At 38.8% G+C, this 16805-nt stretch overlaps 1 protein-coding gene across 1 annotated transcript in view; it reads right to left on the bottom strand.

Annotated features, from left to right (window-relative positions):
• Positions 1–16805, bottom strand: part of Zmat4 (zinc finger matrin-type 4) — a 457773-nt gene that overhangs the window by 321190 nt on the left and 119778 nt on the right. The window lies entirely within an intron of this gene.

The raw sequence follows: 16805 nt of genomic DNA, 5'->3' as shown, positions 1-16805 counted from the left end.
AGGAGAGGAGAGGAGAGAGAGGAGAGGAGAGGAAAGTGGAGAGGGGCAGGAGAAGAAGAAAAAGAAAAAGAAGCAAAGTGCCAATGTAATGTTCTCCTTCCCTCCTGCGCTCTCCCCAAAGATCAGGACCTGAGATTCCCTGACCTCCTGGTACACACCACTCTCCCAGCATCATTCTCTGTTCCTTTTCTCACAGTTTTCCAAACTTGAGTCTAATTAAAAACTATTGGGGCCAGGGAGATGGCTCAGTAGAATAAGTGCTTTCCTGGCAAGCACAAGGGCAGGAGTTCAATGCCCCATTACAAAAAAAAAAAAATTTATCAAAAGATTCTTCAAGGCCAAAAAAAACAGAGAGAAGATACTGCTTGCCAGTATGGAAATTTATTTGATATAGGGTCTCACAAAGTTGCTAAATGTCACTGGCTTTGCTCAAACTTGACACTTTCTTGCCTCAGTGTCCTGTGCTGTGACACCACACTCAGCCATGAATGCCTTCTGATTTCCACCTTCCCCTTTTTGTGCAGGTCTACGGACAGGGCACCCAGAGTCCTGTTACTCTGAAGAACACTACTGTTCACCTCCAGTTTCTCTGTGAGGCAGGTGACAATGACTGGACTGCTAAGGAAGCCTACACAGAAATTCAGGGTCTCAACTCCACCTCTCCTGCCTGCTAGCTGTGCAGTGTGGACCCACTGGTGACAGGAACGCATGTGAGGCTGGATGAGTTGCATCTTTTCCATGCACAAAATGAATATAATAGTATTTAGTAGGGTTGCTGTGAGAATTACATGAATGAGACTGGTTTTTTTGTTTTTGTTTTTGTTTTTGGGTTCAGTACTGGTGATTGATCTTGGAACCTCACACTTGCCAGGTTGGTGCTTATGCCGCTGAGCTATCTCCCCAGCCCAAAAATCAAATGAGACAGTACAGGTGAAAAATTATAATTTACATAATGCTAAATACTTGTTGGCAGCATTCAATTCATAACACTGACTCCATCACTACCTCTTTTTTACTCTGAAAACATTCTCTTCTTTTCAAGGACTTTGTTCCATTTTGCCTTTATTTACAGTTGAGCTTAGCCAATCTCCCAAATGACAGGTCACTTTTTTTTTTAACCTTCTTATATGCACTGACTTTATTTTTTTTCCATAATTTCATTGATAAACAAATAGAAATGATACAGTTTCAAATCAAATTGATAAGACAGTTTCAATAATTAACACATTATATACATTCTTCCTAGTGATTAATTGCTGTACAAGATGCAGACATGATATCCTATTTACAAACACCACTAGAACAAATCACTCTATTCATTAAGAGAATGTAGCTATATATCTATCCTAACCATTTTGAGTACACAGAAACAAAATGGACATTCGTTTGTATACCCTTTTTTTGTTAAGTTCCATTATTTGAATATTATACGTGTGTAAACTCGGCAAAATATTCTAAAAGAGTCCAGTAGCCCATAATAGTATTGGGTCTTCCGCTTGACTGGCAATGTCAGAAATTGTTGACCTGAGTCCCCTACAGCTCAACATAACAGCATGGCTTTATTTCTTCTATTTCTTCTTTATACTTTTCTGCTGGATGGTCAAGACCAAGGTAAAGCAGGACCTATGCAACAAGAGTTGTAGCTTTTAGGTCTGTTAAGGTCAGTGAAATCCCCTCAGGATTTATTCTGAGATCCTGTACCTCAGATTGTAGAACCTTTGTCAGTGTCAGCCATGTGGATGAGTCACGGCCATTGCTTGGCCAATGTACTCTCTGTGAAAGCCTGAGAGAGTGTTTTCTCTCCATGTGACTCTCCTTAGGCACACTCTACAGCATCGATCACTTTCCTCTTTGGCCCCATAATCTCTTTGATCAGAAAATTTGGGACACTACTGAGTTACATGACATTACAGTGCAAGTTCTCATATGTCCTGAGTCTTAATTGACTTTAGAAGGCTAGGGAAAAAACGTTGGCTTTCCTTGCAGCCCTCCTTTCTCTCTAATTTTGATCTGCAAACTTAGGTAGTTAACCATCCAGAAGACAAGCTTATTGTTATTACCATGCAACTTAGGCTGTTAAGCTTAACCTCACTATCTGTCTGCATATCAAACATCTTAGGCATAATATGGAACAGGTATCTTTCATCAAGTATTGATATTTTGAACTTTAAGTCCCTACGGAATATGATAAAAAATTTAACAATTAGAATATATTTTAAAAACAGGCATAAGGAATCATTCCTAAAATTTATCTGGAAGCAGAAAAGACCTAGAATAGCAAAGACAATTCTGGGCAATAAAGACAAGGCAAGAGGCATTACAATTCCTGACTTGAAATTATACTACAAGGCTACTGTGATAAAATCAGCATGGTACTGGTAACAAAATAGACCAGAGGATCAATGGAATAGATTAGAAGACGCTGAAGCCCCTACGAACACACTCAGCCACCTTATCTTTGACAAAGGGGCCAAACATACTCACTGGAAGAAAGATAGCCTCTTTAACAAATGGTGCTGGAAAAACTGGCTCTCTACATGCCAAAAACTCAAACTTGACCCAGGTCTATCACCATGCACTAAACTAAAGTCAAAATGGATTAAAGATCTAAACATTAAAGCAGAGACACTAAATCTCCTGGAAGAGAAAGTGAGAGGAACTCTTGAAGACATAGGGGTAGGCAAAGAGTTCATGAACAGAAATCAAATCACACAGGAAACAGTTGAAAGAATTAACAACTGGGACCTGCTCTTACTGAGAAGTTTTTTCATGTCAAAAGAAATTACCAACAAAGTGAAAAGACAACCCACAAATTTGGAAAAAATCATGACAAATAAGTACTCAGACAAAGGTCTGCTTTCTAGAATTTATAAAGAACTAAAAAACACTAGGGCCCCAAAACTTAAAGACCCAATCCAGAAATGGGCATCCGAGATGAACACACACTTTTCAGAGGAAAAAATTAAAGAAGCGAATAAATATATGAAAAAATGTTCCACATCTGGGCCGGGGAGATGGCTCAGTGGAATAAGCGCTTCCCTGGCAAGTGCAAGGGCCTGAGTTCAATCCCCGGTTCCGCAAAAGAAAAAAAGAAAAGAAAAGAAAAATGCTCCACATCGCTAGCCATCTGCAAAATGCAAATTAAAACCACATTGAGATATCATCTCACCCCAGAAAGAATGGCTATCATAAAGAAATCACCCAACAACAAATGTTGGAGAGGCTGTGGGGAAAAAGGAACCCTTCTCCACTGCTGGTGGGAATGTAGACTGGGGCAACTGTTATGGAAATCAGTATGGAGACTCCTAAGAAAAGTTGGTCTGGAAATCCCCTTTAAACCAGCTATTCCTCTACTGGGAATTTTCCCAGAGGATCTGAAAACATCATATCATAGGGATATATGTGTGCCTATGTTTATAGCAGCACAATTTGTGATAGCCAAATCTTGGAAACAACCAAGATGCCCATCACCTGAGGAATGGTTGAGAAAGATGTGGTATTTTTACACAATGGAGTATTATTCAGCTATTAAGAATGATAAACTGCAAGCCTTTATATTGAAGTGGATGCCACATGAACATATACTCGTAAGTGAAATAAACCAGACACACATGTGTAAATATCGTATAGTCTCCCTAGTATAAGAACTCAAAAGGAGAAATACAAATAGAAAGGTGTAATACAAGCAAAAAGAAAAGCAGAATCTCCAGGACAGTTCACTTTTGTGGATTAGCTACAGAGGCAAAGTGATTTTCGGAGAACGTGCAGCAAGTTGCATCTCATTTACAGGATACATTGTAAATACTTCCTGCCGGGTCTTCCCTACTCATCACTTTGTAATTCCTTTTTTCTGTCTAGAGCAAGGCGGCTTGGAAACAGTCGCTGAGCACTTTAAAGGCCTTTAAATAGGTTTAAAAATACTAACAGAATGTGAGAAATGTATACAAATGTCTAAAAGCACTGAAGATGGGTTTTAAATGTACTGTCAATATCTGTCTATTTCTGGGTTCTACAGCAGGTTTTAATCAAGATAGCCTGCAGGCTCGTTTGTTTGTTTGTTGTTGTTTTGTTTTTGTTGTTGTTGGTTTTTTGTTTACCTGGAATGACACAGCAGAAAAATAAAGACCTGCAAGGCTGTGTGTCAGGCAATTCAGGTTCCGCTTCTGCTTCCTATGCTGACAGGCCATTGCAAACTAGAAGAGATTGGTTTTCTTTTCTTTTGTGCTGTTGTTCTTTTTCAAGTAAATAAGCTGATTAGTAAAATATGTCTGTGTTTTTTACATTTTTTGAGTTTTGGGAAATAGAGGGGAGTGGTGATATTTGGAAGGCTGCTAAGGGAAACAGTAAAACAAAGAGCACTTCAGAACGTACAAGGGGCTAACAGCAGTCTGGGCAGAAGGAAAAGTGCAACCCGGCAAGCGGGGCACCGACAGCGAGGGAGCGTGTGCACCCCGGCGAAGCCCGAGTGCGTTTTCGCCTTCTCCTTTGGGATCAAAGAACCTGGTATGAAATCCCTACCTAATTCTTCTGCACAGAGCTCTGGATTCCCAGGAAAAAGACTGTGATGAAACTGGAAAACATACTGTGGCCTGTTTGGGGTTGTTTTGATTTGTCTTTTCTTTCTTTTCAAAAAAATTTTTTTTGACAAAGACAAAGTTCACCTAATTATTTCTTTGGAATTTGACAAATCCAGTAAAAAAAAAAAAAAAAAAAAAAAAAAAGATGCACTTCTCTGTGAAGCCACTAGTGATTAGTGATGCCGGAAGCTGGGATCCGAGATTTGTAGCAGGCTGGATGACCACAAGCTCCATGTTCCCTTCAGCTCCCCAATTTCCAATCGTGGGTGAAGTGAGCCTTACTGCTCTAAGGAGTGTACTTGTCTAAGGGCCTGAACGAGGACAGAAGAGTCCTCCACCCCACATTAAGGGACAGGAACAGGGGGGCATGCTGGCTGCTGTGTCACCTGCCATCTCCCATAGCCTGGGATCCTCTTTCCCTGCCATTGCTTTCTCAGGTTGCCTGTACCCTGTGTTCCCAGAGGGATCGCAGAGTTCAGATGGCCCATTTCACAAGCGTAACTGGTTGACAATCCTGCTGATTCAAGCCATGATGACTGACCCCAGGGAAAAGGTGCCCTGCAGAGTGCTCCTGGGTGCACTGGAGCTTGGGATGCTTGCAGCAGGGCCAGGGGCTGCTCCCTTCTTCTCAGTGGCATCCCTTCCTCAAGACGGGACTCTGAGTGTCATCTACAGTGTCTGCCTCCTACAGCTCCTCTCTACATGCTGCCTACTAGAATGCCTTGAAATTTGGCACAGAAATCACACTGCTTTGCATTTATTTTTTTTTAAAGCACAAACTTCCCCACAAAAAGTTAAAGTCAAATCCAGATAAAGATGTTTATTGCAGCATCAATTAAATTTGAACAGCTACACAGAAAATAAGGGAGACAGCTGTGCATTCACCAAAAGGAAACTGGTCACAGCATCAGCCCTGGAATAACCTTATGCTTAGTGCACAATGAGAAAACAAAAAGGCTTTTTGAATAATGAATGATGAACAAGAAATGTTCAACTTAGAACTACATGTGTTCTATGGCTACAATAACATAAAAGTTTGTAAATGTATCAGGAAGAGGTAGAAATGAGAATGGAAAAGAAAGATATCAAAGGAGTTGAGCTTTTGTTTTTTTTATCTCTATAACAAATTGTCCAGTAATATGATAATAATAACTTTAAGGTGTTGAGCACAGTACCTCCATGTTAGGTGTACTTTTCACTAATGATTATTAGTGAAAAGCCTCATGAATTGTTTAGTGAAAAGTTCCTCATGAACTCAGGATGAGTATAAATGACCACATTTCCATCTCTTATTATTAATGACCAAACAATAAAAATGCATCATTCTCACTGCAGTACTACTTGATGAGCCTTTAGCCCAAGGACAATGGATGTTACTTCAAATTTTGTGGTTTTGTTTTGGTACATACAACAGGTCTCACACCGATGCTATCCCATCCGCAGAGGTGCACAACTACCACAAACCCTTACAGCCTTTCCAAAGATTTATCTGTGCCTACAATTTGCACTGCTTCAAAAGCACAGAAAGACAGGCAAACTGTCAAATGAAAAGAACTTTAAGGGGAAAAAAACACATAATAAATTTATGTATTACAGAATCTCAGGAAAGTAAAAGAGACATTACTTTGAGGGAAAAGGCATGGAAAAAAACACAATCTTCTTCTCATAAAGACAGTCAATTTCAGGTTCTTTCTTGCATTAATATTTTCATTTTATGCAAAAGTCATTGCTTTCCCTCAAACTACATCATGTCTAAGCTTCCCAGATAGAGCAGAAATCACCAATTCTTCCATTTTAATTAAAGTCTTTGCCCCCAACCCCAGGCATTGTGCAGGGTCAGACCTATGCGAAGATTGCTTTCTTTCACTGAAACCATCCCTTGGCGCTTAAAGAAATTATTTAAAGTGGAAATTCAGGCTATACTTCTCTTTGGGGGGATAAATAATAAGACAAACCTCTATCTCAGATGTACAGTGGAAAAGTAGGGGGCAAATCATAGCAAAATAGAATGGCTCTCCCCTGAATAACTGCCTTCCATTATCACACAGCCCATAAAAGAATTCCCAACTCAAATTTGCTTTCAACAAGGCTACTGATTGTTGGTCTTATAAAATGTGCAGATAACAAAGCAAGTTTGTATTAGAATAATGCCTCCAGCACTCTCCAGAATCCTTTCACATTTATCATCTCATTTTGTCCTCAAATCAAAGTTGTGAGGCTTTCAAGAGAGGTGTTATCTCAAATAAGCTTTGTCATCCATTTCTGATTTGGGAGATAAGTCTTCCGCCATCTTATTTCATCATAAGTATCTAATTTATCCCTTGTCCTGAAGCTAGCTACAACAAGCCAAGGATTTTATGAAAAACAAAATCTGGAGCAGACTGATAATATAGAATGATTTTCACAGGACACTACCTTTGAGCCTTTGAGGCATTTCTACTCATTGAGGGTAAGCAGGAGGCAATTAGGGAAATAATAACAGATACCAAGGGTCTAACTCACTGTGATATTAGAGCATAACTAGCTGATGTTACACTAAAGGCACCCCTTCAAGGGATGGAATGAGAGGGGTCCTGAGAACCCCATGCAAGATTCCATTAAAGAGGGACCTAGGCATGATCCCTGGAAAATCTCTAGCACACCTGCACTAGAAAGTCAAGGTTAAACGTAGACATATCAAACAGAAGACCACAAGTCTCAGAGATTCCCTCTAAGGAGTAGGAGTTTTTCCTCATTGTCTCATATTACTATGGGAAGAAGGTCAGAGACACAGAAACTTCCTGTATCCACCATGAAAGACTGACCAGCTAACATACTAGGAGAAAACCAGGCCTTGCCAGTAGGCTTCACCAACCCAAAGAAGGATGAGTGAAGACGTTACTGCTGGAAATGCCCAAGGTTCCAGGTTGCAGGCCTCCCACACGCTGCCAGGCTCCAGAAGAGATCTGTGATTCAGTACTGGAGCTTCCACTGCAGCCAAAGAGGTTTTTCAGCTACGACTATGAAAGGTGCAAGGCCAATCTATACATAGTAAGGAAGATGTAGCAGACCTTAATGGCCTGCTCCACCAGGGCTGAGTGCATCTATTAAAACATTCATATAATGTAAAAGAAGACTGGGGAGGAGGGAGTGCAGGGAAGGGAATCCAGGGTCTCACATATTCTAGGCAAATGTGCTACACCACTGAACTACAACCTCGGCTAGCCATTTATCAAGAAGATAAATCAGGCAATAATTGGTAAAACATTTGTGTATTAAATAGAAGTAAATTGTAATGGTATACACTTTGTGTCATTCAATTCAAGAAAATACGAATTAAAGATCTACACCGTGAAATAAGGCAACTGGCTGAGATCATATTGTCTGAGTTAATAAAGTAAGAAAATTAAAATATCATAGCTTAGTTTGAAAGACCTTAGAAGTTCAAGAGCAGAATCAATACTGCAGATTTATGTTGAAATCAAGAAAATATCAATTTCTGAAATTCAGAGGATTAGGTTCTTATAAGTGGAAAACAAATGAAACTGGTGAACTTACACATGAAAGACAAAACTATATCTATATCTGTATCTGCATCTATATCTATATCTGTATATCTATCTATCTATCTATCTATGACGTTAATTACAGAGGAAATGAATGCAATAGGATAAATAATCCCAAAATTAGAACCAGTGAGTTGAGCCTGAAGAGAAAGGTTGGAAATTATGTTAACCTTGAGATTGAAAAATTTCTAAGGTACAAACCAAAATAGGCAAAACTAATAAATATGGCTTTTAAAAAGTACTTGTTTTAAGCCTGAAATGTATGTAAGAGGCAGCAACAAAATATATTATTTACAATAAAGGTTTTTAACCTTTAAAATAGAGTATTTTCACTAATATATAGAGAAAAGAGTGGTATTAGCATAGACAAAAGTTAGGAATCATAATTGTAGGAACACAAATTGCTAAAAGCCACTTTAAAAGAAATTCATCCAAATGATTCCTCAGAAGTTTTAAGTTAAGAAGCTACATGTTCTCAACAACCTAACTTGAAAGGATTTATAGATGTCCATCTCCATACCAGCGAGGGTGCAGGAAAACTGCCACAGCTGTACAGAGCTAACAAGCTTGCTCACGGACACGCGCTTCCTGGATGGAAATTGGGCAATATATATCCAAGAGGCAAAACGTGCCTGGAGCTGACAATGCTAGCTCTGCACATTTATCTTAAGGAAGCAATTAGAGATACGCACTCCTATTGATTTATAGTTCTAAAAAATAGAAAATTTATTTAAATGCTCTCAAACAAGAAAGATAAATATTTTTATAAATAGGTGAAAGATAACCAAACTGCTATTAGCAGGCAGAATATTATTTGATGACATAAATATATATATATATATATATATATATATATATATATAGAGAGAGAGAGAGAGAGAGAGAGAGAGAATGCAGTTTCAAGCCAGAATATAGAGGATACCAAATTTGTAAACAGAAATGTATATGTGTACATGTATGAGTTCAATATGCATATACTGTTATAGTTTAGGCATAAAATATCCTCCAAACATCACATGTTCAGGGATGATTGCATGGGTGGTACTCTCATTATCAGTGGATTTATGCATTGGTGACTTCGTGTTAAGAGCTCTTAGGAGGTGAGGCCTAGATAAACAGGTGAGCCGCTAGGCAATCTCTCAGGCTCACTCTGTCTCTTACACTGTCTGTCTGTCTGTCTGTCTGTCTCTCTGCCTCTTTCTGTCTTTCTGTCTCTCTCTTCTTTGTCTCTCTGCTCTCTGTCTCTCTGTCTGTCTATGTCTCTGTCTCTCTGTCTGTCTCTGTCTCTGTCTGTCTCTGTCTCTCTGTCTGTGTCTCTGTCTCTCTGTCTCTGTCTGTCTCTGTCTCTGTCTCTCTGTCTGTCTCTGTTTCTCTGTCTGTCTCTCTCTCTCTCTCTCTCTCTCTCTCTCTCTCTCTCTCTCTCTCTCTCTGTCTCTCCTGTTTTCTGGCTGCTGCCACATGCTGAGTAGCTTCCTCTGTTAGGCCCCTCTGCCATGAAGTTTCAGCCCTGAGACTGCCAAACCATGGACTGCAACCTCTGCAACTATGAACCAAAATGGGCCTTCACTCCTTTAAGCTGCAGGTGACCAGTATTTTACCCCAGGCACAGAAAGTTGAGTGATAAACATAAAAGACAAAAGCCCAGAAGAAAAAATACTAAAGTTTTAATCAATCATAAATTCATTCCTGCTGATTTCTGCTGGTCTACTGAGAGGAGCAATTAATGCTTTTTATTTAATTTTTTTCTTGTTTTTAATTTCTTATATCTTTTGTTCATGTTTTTTACCAATTTTGTACTACACAACTAATTTGAAGATATCATTATGCAATACAACAACCATTATCAAATTCCTATTGCTTTAATGAAATGTTGTATTGTTTCTTTTTACCATTTTGTATCTTTAAAAAGTAAGCAATTCAACACTAACAATTAACATTAGATGATTTAAAAAGAAGTCTCAAAAGATACAACCATAAGCAACATCCTATCATTTATGAATTTTCAAAAAAACAGACATCATGCCAGTAGAGTTCTTAATGAATTCTCATAAATGCCTCACACATAGCTAATGCTTAATAAGGATTTGGGAAATACCAGAAGAACCTAAGACATGTGATAAAGAACACTGTGTGAAAGAGTTGTATACATTGATACAAATCTTGCTTTCTAAAGATGAAATTAAAAGTATCCTCTTCCCATTCTACCAGTATACTCACTGGCAGGCACAGGTTAGGGCAACAGGGAGCCTTTGGACCAGGCAAACTATGCTCTGCTGGCTCTCTGCAAAGAGGAAACCTCACAGCAGGTGAACTAATGAAGACTGCACTTAAAGAAAATGCTCTGGGGAAACTGAGGTAATCCCGTAATTGACACAAATGTGGAGGGTCCAAGTCAGGGACTGTCTTGGCACTACAGATATGTGGGCATACATGGATCCAGTTTGTCAAGGGTGAGAGATTTCAAACAAAGCAGAGACAATCCCTCCACTGTCTCCAGCTTGGGCAAGTCTCCTTTATCCTGTGATCAGATGTGTGCTTCTGTGATTGATGGTCATATGTCTCTTAGTTTTTAATTACTGAATCCTAGTAGTTGCACTTTTATCTATTACAGACTAACATGTGCCCCTCCAAATTCATATATCAGAGCCCTCACCCCAACATGACTGTGTTTAGAAACAGAAACTTTGGAGAGGTTGTTAAGGTGAACTGAGGTCATGGGGTGGAACTCTAATCCAATAAGACTATATTCTTACAAGAAGAAGAGACACCAGGTCTATCTCACTTCCTTCTCTCACACTCCCTCTGTCAGTCTCCCTCTCGCCCTCCTTGTGGAGGAAAAGAAGGTCTAATGAGGTCAGGGCAAGATGGTGGCCATCTACAAGCCAGAAGGAAACCCTTCACCAGACACCAACACTGTCGGCTCCATGATCATGGACTTCACAGCAGTGATAAAATCAGCATCTACTGAACCAACCCCAAGTGCGTGGTGTCTTGTTATGACAACCTGAGCTGACTAATACATATGCTATCCATCTAAACTAGCTCCACTCTTGGACTTATTCTTTTTGGGTATGTCCATTTCTCAAAAACAAATGGAGTAGTCTTAAAGTTTTCAGAATTGTCACTTTTTTCAAAATGCTTTTTAAAAGAACATTTCAAATGAGGAATACTCATCTCATATCTATACCATATTTTTAAAGATGATTTTTTGTTGAAGAGAAATGTATATGATGGGATGGATAAACCCATTATGATGTAAACATATTTGTACTAAATCTGTATTTCAGTCTGCCTACACAAGCAACTACACAAATGAATTAAAATTTTAAATTAAAGTCTTGCAACTCAAGAATTAAATTACCATGAAAGTGTGGAGGAAGAGTTTTTCCGTGGTGAGAATGTACTAAATATGTCTCCATGATGTCTGAGCATTTTAAGCAGGCACAAGAGAGATGAAATAACACAGGCTCATCTAAGCCTTTATTTTGCTCTTTGAAAGAAAAAAAAAGTAATCCTACCCATAAGACCTGGTAGAGAAGTTAAAGTTAGAGATGAGGGAAAAATGAGCTAGTGTGATCAGAGATTAAAGTTAGAAAGGCTTGGGTGATTTGAAGTAACAAAGCTATCAAATCCTTCTGAAATGTTGAAGCTTAAACAACACAAACTAATCCTAGGCTATCATTTCCCAAAGTCACTTGGTTTCTCCCATAAAGTTTATGGCTAGACTAAGAAAAAACTGAACAAGTTATATGAATATCAGTGTGAAGTTCCCAATGATTAACATATCCCCACCCGCCCACCACCAGAAGAAACATCAGTTCAGTCTTTATTTGTTTGGAGTGAAGCCTAATCTTTGTGGAAAAGCCGGGCAATAGTGTCTTTGTCCTTTTCCTTTGTGGAAAGCAAAACAATAGAGATGGGTGATACTAGGCCAAGAAGGATGATGGCCCAAGGGTCCCAACAAGGAAGCAGGCAGAGCAAGGCACACCTGCGTCACTGCACCCTGTGAAGATCATCTCCCTCCACGGACAATTTTCAAATTGGATTTTCCTTTCATCCTAGTATTTAATACTCCTTGGTATGAACCACATGATTATTCTCAAGCTGAACTCTGTTCTTATGACTGAATCTCCAATTCCTAAATAATTTTATAATCCTAATCCATTCTCCCAATGCTATTTTAAATATTTTGCACAGAGAAGCTCCTCTATAAATACTAAGTATTTAAGTGACCAAGTGAGTCAGACTATACAGTTGAATGGGCCTCACTTTAAACAGGGTAGCAGTGCAAAAGTCAAACCGTGGACAGAAAAAAGCAGAATACTTGATTAACGTAAGGTTTCTGCCCCTTGCAGTAAATTGTATTTCAAAGATATGTTCCCTGGGACTTTAAAAAGAATTTTATTTTCAAAGATATTACATCCGTATTTTTTTTTAAATCTCTTGAGACATACAGCATTTGCAACGTGAGAAAAAGTAATCAACAAATTTTCATTGACATTTACTGGTGTAAAATAATACACACCAAAGAGCATCTCTCCCTCTTTTTCACACACACACACACACACACACACACACACACACACACACACACGCAGACTTCAGCTCATTGTGTTCCATGCAAAACTAGCTCACTGAAGTAGAGCTGCCCTGGGAACACTTACTTTATGGACGCTAAAATGTGGCCTATGACATAACTAACAGAATTAGGTTTGTAGCTTTGTCTCACCTAATGGCAAACAACAGATTTCCTTCTTTTGAATCTCATGCTATAGAGTCCCAAGACAGATTTAAGTATTCAAATGCAAATTTAATTTTTAGCAATATTGCTTTTGTTTAATACTACTTTACAGACCTGAAGGGGGTCCCACATATTCAGCCAGCTGCAAGTCTACTGTCACTCAAAACTCAACGACCACCTGCTTTTCAATTTATCTGCTTGCTTACCCAAATCCCATACTTTAGTCTGTTTGCAGGTTGCTTTCAACTAATCACACAAAGAAAGCAAAACAGGGAATTTCTGAAATGATCCATCTTTGCTAGCAGATGGTTAAGTAGAAGACAGTTTCCTTCAAACACTGTCTCCCAGGTGTGTCCACGGTTTCCATGCCATCCTTCTCCCTCAGTAACAGAGCACAGAAGAGCAGAGCAGGGACTTATGCCCCTGAATGAGCACGGCATGCAGGCATCTCCCAAGGAAGGTAAGGGAGCAGCAGGTTTTCCTGAGGGCCACTTCATTCCTGCCTTCTGTCCACAGGTCAGGCCTGCGGGAGACCTGCTCTTTCCATAGTTTCTCATTTTGGTCCCTGGAACACCTGATTCAGCATCACAGATTCTTTTTAAGGCAGATTTCAGATCTAGTAATGTGAATTATTAGGGGCAGTGACTTGGGATTTTTTTTTTCATCAGCTCCTTGGTCATTCCTAGAAAGGTAGATTTATACAAACCACACAGCCTGACTCCCATCCCTTCTAGGTCTTCTCATTTTTTCTCCCTTCCTATAGCTGTCAAGCCCAGGCTGACAGGAAAAGAAAATAGACTGAGCTCTGATGTCAACCAGCATTGACTGGATCGTTCAAGAGTCCAAATTAGGAAAAACCAAACTCAAGGGCAGGCTCCTGGGGAATGGCAAAAAGCAGGTAAGAAACTGCAGAGTTTAAGGACACCTGATTGTGGCAGGGGCCCCACCCAAACATTTTCCAGCTCTCCCTCTGACTGCCAATTTTCATGTCTTAAAATTCCCTTTTCCACGGCCACCATTTCCAGTGTCCTTTTCCTAACAATCTTCAGAATGCTCCCCAGGACCTGACATCCACCCTGTTCTAATTCAAGGTTTCCCAAGAGGAGCTATTCTCCTGCCTAAGTGAACCCTTCAGGGTTCCTGAACTAATCTGGAACAACAACATTCTCAGACAATAGGCACAGAACCCAGTGAGGCAAAGACACGGGAACAGACAAATGAAGAATTGTATTTGGTGCCTTACTTCAAGAACTTGTTATTTCTACAATTTTTGTTCCAAGTTGGGTGAGAACTCAGTCAAATTCAATGGTCAAGTTTAACACTGAATTTATGGGGAAATTGGATTCAGTTCTCTCATCCAGTTTGGTTGCAAACAGAATCATGGAGAGAAGTGAGTTCATGGCAGAACTAGGTTTGGAGTTCTAGTTCATAACATAACAGAATTAAGTTTCTAGCTTTGTTTCACCTCTAATGGCAGGAAACAGATTTTCTTTTTTTGAATCTCATGCTATAGAGTCCCCAGACAGACAAAAATAAATACAAATTTAATTTTCTAGAAATATTTCTTTTATCTAATACTACTTTACAGACCTTAAGGGGATCCCACATATGTAGCCAGGTGCAAGTCTACAGTCATGCAAAATTCAACTGTCACCTGCTTTTCAACTTATCTATTTGCCTTCCCAAATAGATAAGTCATTATTATCAGTGTAAAATGAATACAAGGAACCAGAACAATAAAGATCAGTCTTATATATAATGACCAAGTGGGAAGGTTCTTTGTTTTATTGCTAAGGCAAGCAGAAACACTAAACTAACACCCAGGATTTGGTGCAGATTTATTTACATTGGCAAGCACTGATCTGGATCATTCCCAGAACATCAGACCCTGATCTCTGGTTATCTAGGGAGTATTATGTTGGATAAGCAAGCAGGAAGTGCAGAGGTAGAATGGCTTGTCAATTGGGAATTAGTTTATACAATGTGCATCATAGTGATCAACTCAGGATCACAGCAAACAGCCATTTCTAAGAGACCTGAGCAACCAGGACTGGAACTGGAATAGGAACCTGGGCAACTAAGAAATTGAAGTATACTCGCTTGAGGGATGGGAGCATTTTCCTATTACATTAACAGGTCAAATATCTATTGAATATTATGGATGAAAATCTACAATATAGCACATTAATAGAATGAAAAACAAAAATCCCATAATCATCTCAATATTATTTAAAAAGGCCTTAGAAAAACTCTTAACATTTTCTGATGACCTAAACACTCAGCATCCAGGAAGAGAAATAAAGTTCCTTAAACTGATACAGAGGACAGAGAAAAGCCTACTCATCAAGCTTAATGATAAAAGATCAGATGCTCTATTCCTTAGAAGAGGTAGGTACAACAACAGCATGTCCCCTATCACTACTTCTTTCTCACCACCTGTGGAAATTCGAAACAGGACACTAAAATAACAAATTGCATTTATAGAAGGACATGTCTAGACTGAGAGAAAGTAAAACTATTTCTATTTGTAGATGACAAACCCTAATGAAGCCATAGAACATCATAATTAATAAACTAGTTCAGCTAGGTGGCAAGATATGATTAATACACAAGAATTCCACTGTTTATAAATATTAACAATAAACAATCCAAAATTTAAAAAGCAAATTCGGTCACAGTCACATCAAAAATATAGTTAGAAAGAAGCTGATTCTAATATCACTGGATTCAGATTGACCAAAATAATCTTGAAGCAATGAAAGTTTATTACTTCACATCTCTCAAGTTAAAACTTAATATAAAGTTATGGTCATTAAGACAGTGTGTTATGGCTGGAGAACACACTGAGGTGGTACGGAGCAGCCTTAGCATTAATCAATTGGCTTTCTATATTAACATAAGAGTCTTTCCTATGCCTAAGAGACTTGCCTGAGGAACCAGCACCTGGCATGGAGAAACAGAGCTCTCCAAGCTAACAGTCATGGTAGAGGCCGGTAGTGGCTTGTGACACTGATATGTCTTTGAAGGCAAATCATGCTGGAGCTATGGGTGAAAATTCTTTCTCAAACTTACAAGGGTAGTATTGCCAACCTTAGAACTCCAATGACTATCTTAGTAGCAAAGATTCACTGCTTAGAATGTCTTTGTTTTATCTTTATAAGGCCTTGCTCATTTTTGCACCTTTTGCTTCCACTGTCCCCTGCACTTTTCTATAAGCCCCTAATATTATGTATCCAAATACATATTGTGAAATATGGATAAGTCTTTGTCTTAGCCACAAGATCTCCGACCTTTCAGAACTGCCAAATACCATAGTACTTTGTATATTGCCTTTTATCCTTCAACATATACCCATCCATAAGATTGAGAGACTGTTCAGCTCCCAATATGTCATCAGAATGGATGTACAGGTCAACAGAAAAAATTGAGAATCCATAAATAAACAATTATAGTCAATTGATTTCAACAAGTGCCAATACAATAAATAAATGTTAATGAAATAACTGAATACCCATGCATGAAAAAACACATTTTAGACCAAAATTAAGTCAAAACAGACCACAGTTTAATATAGCATCTAACACCATAAAACTCTTCAAAGAAAATATACAAGTATTTATGACCTTAGACAAGGTCATAATCACTTCTTAGATATGTCATCAAAAACACATGTAACAAAGAAAAAATAAATTCAAGAATAAGCAAATTGTTTTTAAAATTGTGCCTCAAAGGTAGTATCAAAAAAATAAAAAGAGGGCCTGAGGAGATGGTTCAGTAGAATAAGCACTTCCCTGACAAGTGCAGGGTCCTGAGTTCAATCCCCAGTACTACAAAAAAGAAGAAGGAGGAGGAGGAGGAGGAGAAGGAGGAGGAAGAGGAGGAAAGAAAGAAGAAGAAGAAGAAGAAGAAGAAGAAGAAGAAGAAGAAGAAGAAGAAGAAGAA

The sequence above is a fragment of the Octodon degus genome, unplaced genomic scaffold (genome assembly GCF_000260255.1).
Source record: "Octodon degus isolate 3935 unplaced genomic scaffold, OctDeg1.0 scaffold00051, whole genome shotgun sequence".
NCBI classification, from domain to species: domain Eukaryota; kingdom Metazoa; phylum Chordata; class Mammalia; order Rodentia; family Octodontidae; genus Octodon; species Octodon degus.
This window is presented reverse-complemented; position numbering and strand designations above follow the sequence as displayed.